Source organism: Silene latifolia, chromosome 8, assembly GCF_048544455.1.
Source record: "Silene latifolia isolate original U9 population chromosome 8, ASM4854445v1, whole genome shotgun sequence".
In the NCBI taxonomy this organism is placed as follows: domain Eukaryota; kingdom Viridiplantae; phylum Streptophyta; class Magnoliopsida; order Caryophyllales; family Caryophyllaceae; genus Silene; species Silene latifolia.
The window spans coordinates 103931333-103943453 of NC_133533.1; the positions used below are offsets into that span (position 1 = coordinate 103931333).

Below are 12121 nucleotides of genomic sequence, written 5' to 3' on the forward strand. Positions count from 1 at the left end.
GATGCTGAAGGATACTGTGCCAGATGGAGCATCACCTTGAAAAAATCAGCATCCAGGACTCCAAAGTCTAACGGGCAAGCTGAGTCCAGCAACATAATTTTCATGGATAATCTGAGAAGGAGGCTGCAGGAGTTAGGAGGAAAGTAGGCAGATGAATTGCCACTGGTGTTATGGTCAGACAGAACGACGCCAAAGATAGCAACATGTCAAACACCCTTCAGCCTGGTGTTTGGTGCGGAAGCAGTCGTCCCATCAGAAGTTCTAGTTCCCACCCACAGGTATGGATGTATGATAGGGGAACTGAACAATGCAGAAATGGTTAGAAGCTTGGACACAGTAGATGAGCTACGAGCAAGTGCCAAAATACGTCTGGCTGCCTACAAACAGTCAGTGGCCAGAAGTTACAACAAGAATGTGAAAGTCAGGCTCCTGGAGGTAAGAGACCTGGTTCTCCGTGAAGTGTTTCATAACACTAAAAATCGAAAGGCGGGCAAATTCGCCTACAAATGGGAAGGACCATACCAGGTAGAAGGAGTTGTTGGCCATGGCGCATACAGACTGATGACTATGCATGGTCAAATCATACAACGCCCATGGAACATACTTCACCTGAAGAGATATTACTTTTAATAATAAATAGATTTTAGCTTACATGATAATGTACTATGAAAAGCCAAATTATTTTAAAATAAAAGAAAATTCGTTAGTAGGCATACTACCAATTTCATTCTCATTTCTGATGTCTCTGACTCTTTCAACTTTTAAACTACTATTGGATGGTGTGGTCTGACAGCGTCCTGGGACCACAATTGCTCTGGTACCCCATGAGATGGCGTCAAGTACATCACATCATTCTAATAGGCTTTTCTGTTTTCAGGCTTCTCTAAGTATATCACCCTGAATCCTAATGTCTGTGGTACGTTGAAAGTGTATCTAGCAGGACTGTCAACTGCCAACGCGGGGTGACAAGGCACATGGCACTCCAACATGCCTAACCTACTTTCTCCATCAGGAGCACCCTCACCAGGTGGACTGTGGAACATATGAAAGGGAGCCTGGTTGACAGCTAAACACGCTTACCCAGCTACCCCTGATACCACCCCCTGGACGTAGCTCGCACTAATCGCAATTAATCAGGGCCCCAGCATGCATGCACACATATATAGAACGTAGGGATCTCTGAGCTACCAGAATCCTGCAGCGTCTCATTGGTCCTAGAACGACGATAAACTTGCCTAAATTACGCCCCTGTTGGCTCTAAACGTGATGAACACACCTTGCGTCATGAACAAGGTTAAGTTATCCAAAACTGCGGCATACGCCTAAATCAGTCAACAGACTGACACGACAGCTAGCTGAGTCTAGATCAGCCTCTTCAGGCTGACACGATTAGTCTAAATCAACCTCTTGGGTTGACACGGCCACCCCTCCTTCCATTGCGGCATAAGCCTAAATCAGTCAACAGACTGACACGGCAGCTAGCTGAGTCTAAATCAGCCTCTTCAGGCTGACGTGACTGGTCTAAATCAACCTCCTAGGTTGACACGACCACCCCTTCTTACATTGCGGAATAACGCCTAAGTCAGTCAACAGACTGAAACGGCAGCTAGCTGAGTTTGGAAGTCAACCTTCTCAGGATGGCGTGACTCGCCTAAATCAGCCAGTAGGCTGATACGGCAACCTCCTAAACTAAGGAAATCAAAGTTTAAAAACACGATATATACTTAAAACTTGCCAAACTACGGCAAGGGGTATTCCAAAATATGGCCAAAAATACGGCCCCATAGTTTAATCGCCACCATGGCGAGCTACCAGAACAAGTTCAAAAACTTACAAGTCTGCCACCACTGGGCCAGACTACCAAAAGTTCATTGATAAAAAAAAAATTCTTAAATATCGGTCACATTAATGACCTCCACATCTGGCATCTCCTTTGCCTGCTGACCTTCTGTTTCAGGTACCGCACCAGCTTGCACACCCTCAGCTGCCGTAGCTTCCTGAGCTCCATCAGCAGCATCCTGGGGTAACCCAGCATCTCCAGCAGCAGCCTGCTCAGCCAGCGCGGGAGAATTCACCTCACCAACCTCAGGCATCAGCGCACTCAGATCAGGTTAAGCGGGGTAGAGCATCTCCAGCTGCCTCTCCTCCTCTTCTATGGCTTGCTGGGTTGGAGCCTCCTCAAGAGCAGCACGCATCCCGCTGATTTTTCCCCGCCAAGTAGCATAGGCAACGACATTGGTGGCCAGGGAGATCAGCTCGCTGATTTTCTCGTCAGAACGCTTGAGGGAATCCGAAAAGGTGCTGGACACCTCCTAAGTGCGTGCCAGCTGATCAGCCCCCTCCTTCAACTTCTTCTTGGCACCAGCAAGCTCGGCCTTCAGCTCCACTACGCGTTCCTTTAGATCAGATCGCTTCTGCGTTAAGTCAGCAATCGTCCCTTTCAGCTCTTGGTTTTGACATTGATGGCACGGCTGGTGGTCTGCACTATATTGATCATCTTCCTGTTATAGAGATCAGACTGGAGGACCTGCAGATAGAAAGATTATAGAACTAGATAATCGAGAAATTTGATACAGATAGCAGAGGAAGATCACTCACCATGAAAGCGTTGTGCACATCATTCTCAGCCATTTCCTCTGGAGAAAATTCTGAGAAGGCATCTCTTAGAGGAGGAAAGATGAGCTGGTCAATCTCAGGCCAATAGGGCACTTTGTCAACATTCCCAAAGCCTTCGGGAAAATGGGCAATGGTGCCGCCACTGGTGGCAGCAGGAGGACTGGCAGGAGGTGTGGGAGGATGACGGGACAACGGGTTTACTTCTAAAGGCTCAGGGCGCATAGTGTTGGGATGAGCGAGAGGTGTCTGGAAAGAGGTAGCAAGGGCACTCCTTTTGGAAGCAGAAGACACGTCAGGACTTGCAGCAGATCTTTTTCTTTTGGCACTCTGGAGGATGACTTCCAGGGGGTCGACTTTGGAACCTGTAGGCAGACGGATTGTTAGATACCAGAAATAATAGGCAGACATCATTTCAGGCGCCAGGAAAATTGAGCTGTCAGTAAGGTTGCATGCGAACTGAAACGACTGTAGGAAGCTTTTACCGGAACACATGCTGTGAGCTGATTGAAGTGGGTTGGAGGAAGAAGCAGGAGAAAATGCAGGAAGCAGGTCAGGAAACTTCCTCTCTAACTGAGGAATGCAGAATAACTTGTTGCGAGCAGGGATCTGGGCACCGATACGAGTCAGGTAGCAGGGACCTGCGCGAGGGCGATGAAGTAAGCTATTAAACAGCAAGATAAACAAATCAGGTAACAAGGAGGCTACTTACTCGAAGTTATGACCCATTTCTCGAAGATATAATCGGCAGGCGGCTGGATGGAGTCCTTCCTCACAAAGAAGAAGTCCTCGAACCATTTCTCATCCCGAGATTTCGACACATGCCTGAAAGGAGCCTCTCTAGAGCCCCGGAATGAGAATTGGCCCTTGCCCAGGGACCTGATATCATACATATGGGCCAGATCGCCCAGAGAGATGGAGTTTCCTGTACTTTGGCAAACAGCCAAGGAGTAGAGAAGAACCCTCCAAACAGCGGCAGAAATTTGTGTCATAGCAAAAATGTTTGTAAAGATGAAGTATTGGACGAGTTTAGGGAAAGGGAGGCGAAGACCATATCTAAATGGGTATAAATAAAGGCAAACCCACCCTGGACGAATGGCATCATCTTTTAGGCCCGATTCAGGGATGACAATATCCACCCCGTCACCAAGACCAAGCAAACCCTTGATCATAGGGACGTCAGCAGGGGTCAGGGCAGAGCCGCAGTCATGGGGGTGAGTGAAGAGGCCTCGGGAAGGAAAGACCGGGTCAGGGTTACGATCAGAGGGTGTGGAATTTGATGAAGAGTGTCGAGTTTTTCCCATGATGGAGAAAGGGAAAATGGGAATTAAGAAGGAAAAGGAAGGGAAAATACCTGGAGATGACGGGAATGGAGCAGTGAAGCCGGCGAGGGATGAGGGAAGGAAGGCTAAGGATTTGAAAGAGAGAGAGAGAGTGTTTTTATGGGAAATGATTTTGTGGTTAATGGAAGTGAAGGAGGGAGTTGGGGTTATAAAGGAAGAGAGAGGGAGTAGGGTGCGAGAAAAGAGGAGGTGGGCGGCAGCAATGATGAGAGTGCATGAAAAGGAGTGCAAATGACGGCTTAGGGTTTTAGCAGTCGACTACGTAAATTCCTTGCTCGACACCTCGAAGCGTACTTCACAAGAAATTTGGGGCAAACTGTTTGGGCTAAAAATCAGTAATAAGAAAGGCCCACTTAATAAATAGTGGATCACGAAAGAAGGGGAGCCCGCGGATGGAAAAAGCACAAGAAAGGAAGAATGGGTCGGCACGCGCGTGAGAAGAAGGATAAAGCCCATTGAAGGAAGCATCCGAACTTAGGAAAGAGAAGTCAGGGAGAAGTCAGGGAGAATTGAGGGAGACGGCCAAACATGGAAAGAGTTATTATGGAAGTTATATTCCCTTTCCATAATCAAGGTAGGATACGTCTAGGTTCTTATCCTATAAATAGCCAAGGAAGCAATCGAAGAAGGACATTCACATTCATACATTCATCCAAGATCTCACACGCACACAATACGTTGTGCTAGCTAAATTTACATTCTGTTTCAATTGTATATGTCCTCCTATCCAAAGCTAGTGCAATATTTGGCAGGGTACCGTCCTTCCCGCGGTTGTTCCCACATTGGGTTTTCCGCGTCACCAAATCTTACGTGTCAATTTACATTACGAGCATTATTTCCTTATTTAAATATCATCATACAAACGATCAATCAAATAACCAACGAGTAAGACCGCATTGACCCAAAACAACCAATTCGATAAAAAATACACAAACAGTGACCACGCAGCAGGGGTGGACACCGTACCAGAAGTGCTAGTAGTGGCTGCATTAGTAGAAGCAGCAGAGGCAGAGCTAGCAGCAGTGCTAGCTGAGACGGAGGCAGAAATAGAGGCGGAGACAGAGCTTGCCGTGACAGAGGCGGAGCTAGCAGCAGCAGTGGTAGTACCAACAACAACAACAGCTAAAACAGGGGAAGCAACAGTGGTACTAACTGTCGGAACGACGGTGGTTGCAGCAGGGACCACCGTCTCGGTCGAGGATAGAACAACAGTCGAACTAGTCGAGGGCAATGAACTACTTTCCATCCTAATCAAGTAAGCAAGGGGAGATAACAATCAATTAAACGAATTGAACACAAAAACCCCAAATCAGTCGGGTTTTTCGAATTGAAACCCGTAAAACCTTAAACCCTAACTACTTCATAATATCGAAAATGATAAATTAATCAACAAAATAGTAAAGGGAGTACTTACTTGATGACGAATCCCACAAAAATAAGCAAAAAAATCGACAAAAATTGATGCAAACGACGGATTTTCGAAAAAAACCCGCAAGAACCCTAATTCCCAAAATTAACCGCAACAAGAACAAATTTTAAGGGGAAAGTAGAGGACTTTGGTCGATTTATTAGCAAGGTAAGCAATGTGGGTGTTGGATTTGGTATTAAGGCAAGAATTAGGGGGGGAATTTAGGTGATTATCGCACAAAATAAGAAGAAGAAAGAGGAATGAAAGTAAATAATGAAAAATAGAAGTTAAATGGTTAACTTCCTGCGTGTGATAAGTACTTTCACTCGATCGAGTGATTTCAAAACACTCGATCGAGGACTCTGCTGTCCATTTCACTCGATCGAACAGAATTCCACTCGATCGAGAACTCTTCATTTTTGCCATTTCGATCGAGTAACTGAAATCACTCGATCGAACAACTTCCTCGGGCATTCCTCTCGATCGAGTACAAAAAGTACTCGATCGAGTTCTTTTCTTGTATAACTCATCCCAATGCGATATAAATTCCCCAAACCTGCATAAAAACACGCACAAACATACCCCGATAATACCAAATCACATAATACGCAGTCTATAGTCTTTTATAGCTAAGCTAAATAGTCCAAAGTCTAGCAGTTCTAAAAATGCAATAAATAAGTTCGACAGAAAATTTAAAGTTTTATAATTTGTTACAACGGGGCATTCCCCGCTTAATTCCCAATACATTTCAGTAGCCCAAAGTAGGGCTTCTGATTGGAGGAGGTCCCCTCAGCATCTCGGACCGTCCACTTCGATCTCCATGAGCTTGAGTTTGAACTGGTAGAGGGAGAGTAGTTGATATCTACATATGCACGAACTTTCTTCGTCTTCTTGTCTCTCCCATCAGCTTTGACATCACAACCGCTTTGATTGACTTTAACCACACTTTGACCGTTGACAACTCCAACATCTATTCCATCTGTACCTGCAGCAAGGAAAACAGAAGAATGTTCCTCCTTTTCGCTCTCAGTCTGAGGTGGAGGGGTTACAATAGCGGCACAAAATTCGACATTCTCAGCTGGAGTGTCTATATCTGAGTCAGCAGAGGATAGGGCATTGTAAGGTTGAGCTTGCATGGGAGCCCTACGAGATTTAGACTGATGAAAAATCAATTCTTCATCTCCTACCTGAAATGTAAGTGTCTTGCCCCCGACATCGATCACTGCGCGAGCAATGAATAAAAATGGTCTCCCTAAAATAATAGGGGTGTGAGTGTCTTCGGGAATATCAAGCACTACAAAGTCTATGGGAATAAAGAATCTCCCGATCTTGACAGGTATGTCCTCTATAACTCCGAGTGGCCGTGATATACTACGGTCGGCCATCTGAACGGTCATGTTAGTGCAATTAAATTTGGTCAGACCAAGTCTCCTAGCAAGAGACAAAGGTAAGACGCTCACGCTAGCACCTAGATCGTATAGTGCATTATAAATCAAATGGGTTCCTATATGACACGGAATTGAGAAACTACCCGGGTCTGACTGTTTAGGTGGCAACTTATTTTCAACTAGGGCAGTCCCTACCTCAGTTAAAGCTACCGTCTCATGATCATTTATATGCCTCTTACGCGACAAGATTTATTTCATGAATTTTAAGTAAGAGGGTACCTGAGTCAGCAACTCGGCGAATGGAACAGTAACATGTAAAATTTTCAGGAGCTCGGCAAATTTCCCGAACTGTTGATTGGCTTTGTTGTTCTGTAATCGCCTTTAAAAGGGCACCGTAATAGGAATCTCGAGCCCTTTGTTCCTCTCTTCCAACGTCTCAGCAGGTTCAAGCTCTTTTTCACTAGATCGAGCCTTTTTACCTCTCGATCGAGTCCTTTCAGGTGATATTTCACTCGATCGAGCACTTACAGCCTCTCGATCGAGTTCCTCTATTTCCACAGTGTTCGATCGAGGTAAAATTCCACTCGATCGAATGATTCCTTCAGCAATTCCACTCGATCGAGTGGTTTCAACATCTTGATCAGTCCCTTGATTATCCAGATTACTCGATCGAGCACTAATTCCATTCGATCGAGTGATTTCAGCAGCTTTTCTACTCGATCGACCACCAGAAATCAGTCGATCGAGTATATTCTTCGTGCTAGGCATACTTTCAGCAACATGCGACTGTTCATCCTCGATAATAGCATCCCTCGAGTCTGAAATGTCCTTATCAGCTGACAACTTTGGTCCTTCATAGGAACGACCACTTCGCAAATTAATTCAGTTAATCGTCTCATGTGTATTCTTCTCGTATTGAGACGGCAAATGACCCGGTTTCCTTGTGGATTGGCTTGCGGCCAACTGAGCAACTTGAGTTTCAAGTGACTTAATTGAAGCTTCCTTCTGTTGGTCACTCATTTGCAATTGCTTTGTCAATGATTGAATCATTGTATTCAACTCAGTTAACTCACTCACCCTACTATAAGATGAAGCTCCTTGATGCGGTGGAGGGAAAGAAGGAGGCTTTTGAAAGCCTTGTTGAGCTTTATGAGGAGGAACATAGGCTTGCTGCCGTTGGGATGAAGGAGTAGGATTGAGGACATTCTGACTTGTCCACCTCAAATTGGGATGGACTGCCCCTTGGTTATTGTAGTAAGAACCTCCTCCTTGCCTATATTGCTGAAAGGCAAGGACTTGTTCTTTCTCTGTCAGACAGTCAATAGCAGTGTGACCGTCATTGCTCCCACATCTCTCACAAATGACAATTTCCTGTCTAGTCAACAGATGAACCATCTGTTGATCACCAGCAGCTTGCATTTCCAATCTATCAAAACGAGCATTCATGGCTTCCAGCTGAGCCACGACCGCATTATCGACCGAGTGAACAGTCTGAATTCCGTCCCTTGGGTTCTCATATTCAGCACAATAGGTCGGCTTCTCCTCAATAATGCCCCATCCCTTATCATCATCAATGTTCTTTTCGAATCTCTCGTTGGATGAGGCATCTAGTATAGCTCTGTGGTCATCGTACAACCCATTGTAGAACTGGTTGCACAAGAACCACTGATCAAAACCATGGTGAGGAAGATACCTCACCAGCTTCTTGAACCGGCACCAAGCTTCATAGAAATTCTCATCAGGTGCCTGCTTGGAACTAGTAATCTTACCCCTCAGCTGATTAGTGCGTTGTAGAGGGAAGTATCTTTTGTAGAAGGCAAGTGCGAGAGTTTCCCAGTTGGTGATACCAAAGCAGACGATTCGGTCAAGATCGATCGACCACTCACGGGTCACGTCGATCGAAGAAAAAAGGAAATAACACTTCCTTTATTTTATCTTGAGTTACTCCCTTAGTAGCGGGAACAGTAGAGCAGTAGTCAGTAAAGACTTCCATATGCTTATGCGGATCTTCACCCGCCACACTTCGATATAGGTTTCTTTCCACCAGATTTATATAAGACGGACGGATATCAAAGGTGTTACCGTCCTCCGTCGCGAGCTGGAAACCTTTGGGAATGGAGGCAGCTGTGGGCTCTGAGTGACTCGTTATGTTAGGCATCTTTACTGGTTTGTTAGCAGAAATGAGATTGTCTTCTTCACAAGACGGGTCTTCTGCGAATAAGAAGTGTTGTAGCTCGGGCTCGAAAGTACTCAAGTCTTTCTTTCGAATTTCTCTTTGCAGACGGAGTCTATGCCGAAATAGTTTTCTGGCTCAGGATCAGCTGGGACTAGTTCCGGCCTGTTCGACTTGGGCATACACAACACTGAAAGAGATAAATGAGAACTGTCTCAAGGAATGAAAATTCCGTGAGACGGAAAAATAAACGAAACAAAAACAGAAGGGCTATTGCCTCCCCGACAACGGCGCCAAAATTTGACAGGCTAATCGTATACCTACCAAAAATAACCAACTGGTCTCTAACTAATATAGCTAGGGAAGTCGGGATCATATCCACAGGGAGGCAAGATATCTGTTAAAGGTTCGTCTATTAGATCACAAAGTGGGGGTTTTGATTTTGGTTTCTAAACTACTAAAGGATCAAGGGAAAGAGAAATTAAATAAGAGTAATAAAAGTGAGAAAATATAATAAAGATGATCAAATAGAGAATATATGTCAGGATTTCGGTTCACCATGGCAGTCTATCGACTTAGCTGCAAATAGCCTAGACAATCTACTATGAGAAAGATACAGGAAAGGTCCTTCCGGTCCACTTTCTATCCTAGAATCCCATTAACTTAACTTTCGTTCTCATTAGGGTAGTCTACTGTTCAGAGCAGGTCTATTTAATCTAATCTTACGATCCAGGAGTAAAATTAACCAGATTAAAGGTAACTTAGAAGCGTGCACTCAACTAAGTCGATATTAAACTTAAATTGCTATGGGGACAGATTCTCACAAATAAATCATCTAGTCTATTCGCTACATCGTCACAATCTTACCAAGGATTCCCTAATCCCGACATAAAAGGAATTAGCTACTCACAATATTAATGGTGTCAACAATAATAATAGTAAGTAAATTAGTGGAAGACATTATGAAACAACAACAATTAAGCATAAAGAAATTAGGGCAGAAATAAAATAGAGAGAAAACAAAGATTAGAGCAAACAAAGTAATTAGTATTAAGATTAAGGGAGAAAGAAGGATTACAATCAATAGCAATCTGGCGTAAAGAACAATCCACAAGCAAAGTACGAGATTCAGAGATTAAATAGTAGGTTTAGAAGCAAAAGTAGTAGAAGAGTATGTGTGAGATCCTCTAATGACCTAATTAACGTATGCTTAAATAGAAAAATAAAGACTTAACAAACTAATAGTAACACGGGTCACTAAAGCCCGCTTAGAATAGCAAACCACTCGATCGAGTGAATTCAAACCACTCGATCGAGGTCTTCTCCAGATTTTCCTCTCGATCGAGTAAATAAAGCTCTTGATCGAGGAACTCCAGCAATCAGCATTTCGATCGAGAATTTAGAAGTACTCGATCGACCTCTCGTGTCAGCCAATCCACTCGATCGAACACCAGAACCCTTCGATCGAGTGCTTTTCCTTCAAGATAGCTTCTAACTCATCGTTGGCAGCTCCCGTGACCATCCTTCACGCACTCCAAGGCATGACTACTGCTGTAATACTCCCGTCTCCTCATAATGCATGCTAAATGGGACGAATAAGACGCGGTTTCACCACTTTCAGGTTCATTTCTGCAATTTAGACAAAACAAACCAAAGTAACCAACTCGGGGCATATTGCAATACATAACGGTACAAAAATGCATAGAAATACGTGCAATAAAAGGCTAAAAAGACTATATAAATTGCACGTATCAGGATACATGACGTCCGAGTCTAAGGTGTACGACAAAGACCCAGAATGAGGACTACTTGCAGAACGTTGCCAAATATCAGCTTAAAAATAGAGAGAAATATTTAAAGAGAAAGATAAGAGAGAATGGTCGTGTTGTGTGTTCTGAAATGCTAGAGATATGAAGTATTTATAGGAGATGTAGGAAGGATCCATAAACCGTATTAAAGTGTCTCGTAAATAGCTTTTAGAAGACTGCAAAATCAATATGGTAAATCACAAAAATCAGTGCAGAAGACTGAACTTTCAGTTTAGAAAAACGTAGTAATCAGAATAAAAGCCTAAGCAATCAGTCTCGGAAATTATGCAAAAATAATATATAGAATATATGGTCTCATTTCCCTAAGGTGCCTACGGCACGTACTGTTGGTGATCTGCCAGAGCTCGTGCGCGAATGCGTGCGCGCGTGTGTTGTGGTAGAGCCCATTTAGTACTACACATCTAGTAGTCCAACACATGTGATTACTTATAAACTATATTACTCCAACTTATTCTCTCGATGTGCGATAAAAGGAGTTTCTTTTGAAGAAACACTTTCAAAAATCCCCCACATGCTTCAAAAAAAGAAAAAAGGAATAGCTGATATAAGGCAACGGAACATAAGTCTTAAGATGACAATGTCCTAAGAACATGAATTGTCACCCAGTGCATACAATTACCTGCTACAGCCGTATCGCGTTGCTCTTGGCATTGGACTCTCCATGGTGGTTAACAACGGATAACTGTGCACAAACCTGTATTCGAATCTGCGTTCGTCCTCGCGAAATGTCATAAATAAGTGTCCCTCACATGTCTGGGATCTCGTGAACGCTCTAGAGGTCCTAAAGCCTAAGAACCTCATAGGGGGTATGGCGTTTCCCCCAAATTCCCATAGGTAAGTCCATCAGGTATGACTGTCACAAACCACCCTTAATAAAGGGCTATGGACTTATTAAGAGCTTAGCTGAGCCTTCCTCACATGACAGTTATAACACATAATATAAAAAGAAATACCACATCATGTTTTATTAAAAAGGAATGGTAGTAGTATTACAACTTGAGATCCTCGTGGCATCGTTTGGCCCATTGAACTTAGTTAACCATAATTTGGGGATCCCCGTCACATTATAATTCACTCCCAGTAGGCTTTAAACTCATTCCTAGTGCTGACTCCAGCACTAATTTTCTGCAGAGGCCTTTCGTGAGAGAATCTGCAATATTCCTCTCCGATTTTACACAGTCTAGTGATATCACATTATTTCTGATCATATTCCTCACTATAGCATGTCTCAAGCGTATATGTCTCCTTTTCTCGTTGTAAGCCTGATTGTCTACCACACCAATAGCTGCTTGGGAGTCGCAATGCATTAACACTGATGGAGCCGGTATGCCCTACAATGGAATGTCTCCTAGCATATTCCTTAGCCA

The 12121-nt window shown here is 43.9% G+C and overlaps 1 non-coding gene across 1 annotated transcript; it reads left to right on the plus strand.

Moving 5' to 3' along the window:
* Positions 1 to 8424: 8424 nt before the first annotated feature.
* On the plus strand, positions 8425 to 8530 carry LOC141597993 (small nucleolar RNA R71). Its single transcript, XR_012523198.1, has one exon. It is a non-coding gene; the product is annotated as a small nucleolar RNA R71 (small nucleolar RNA).
* The last annotated feature ends 3591 nt before the right edge of the window (positions 8531 to 12121 follow it).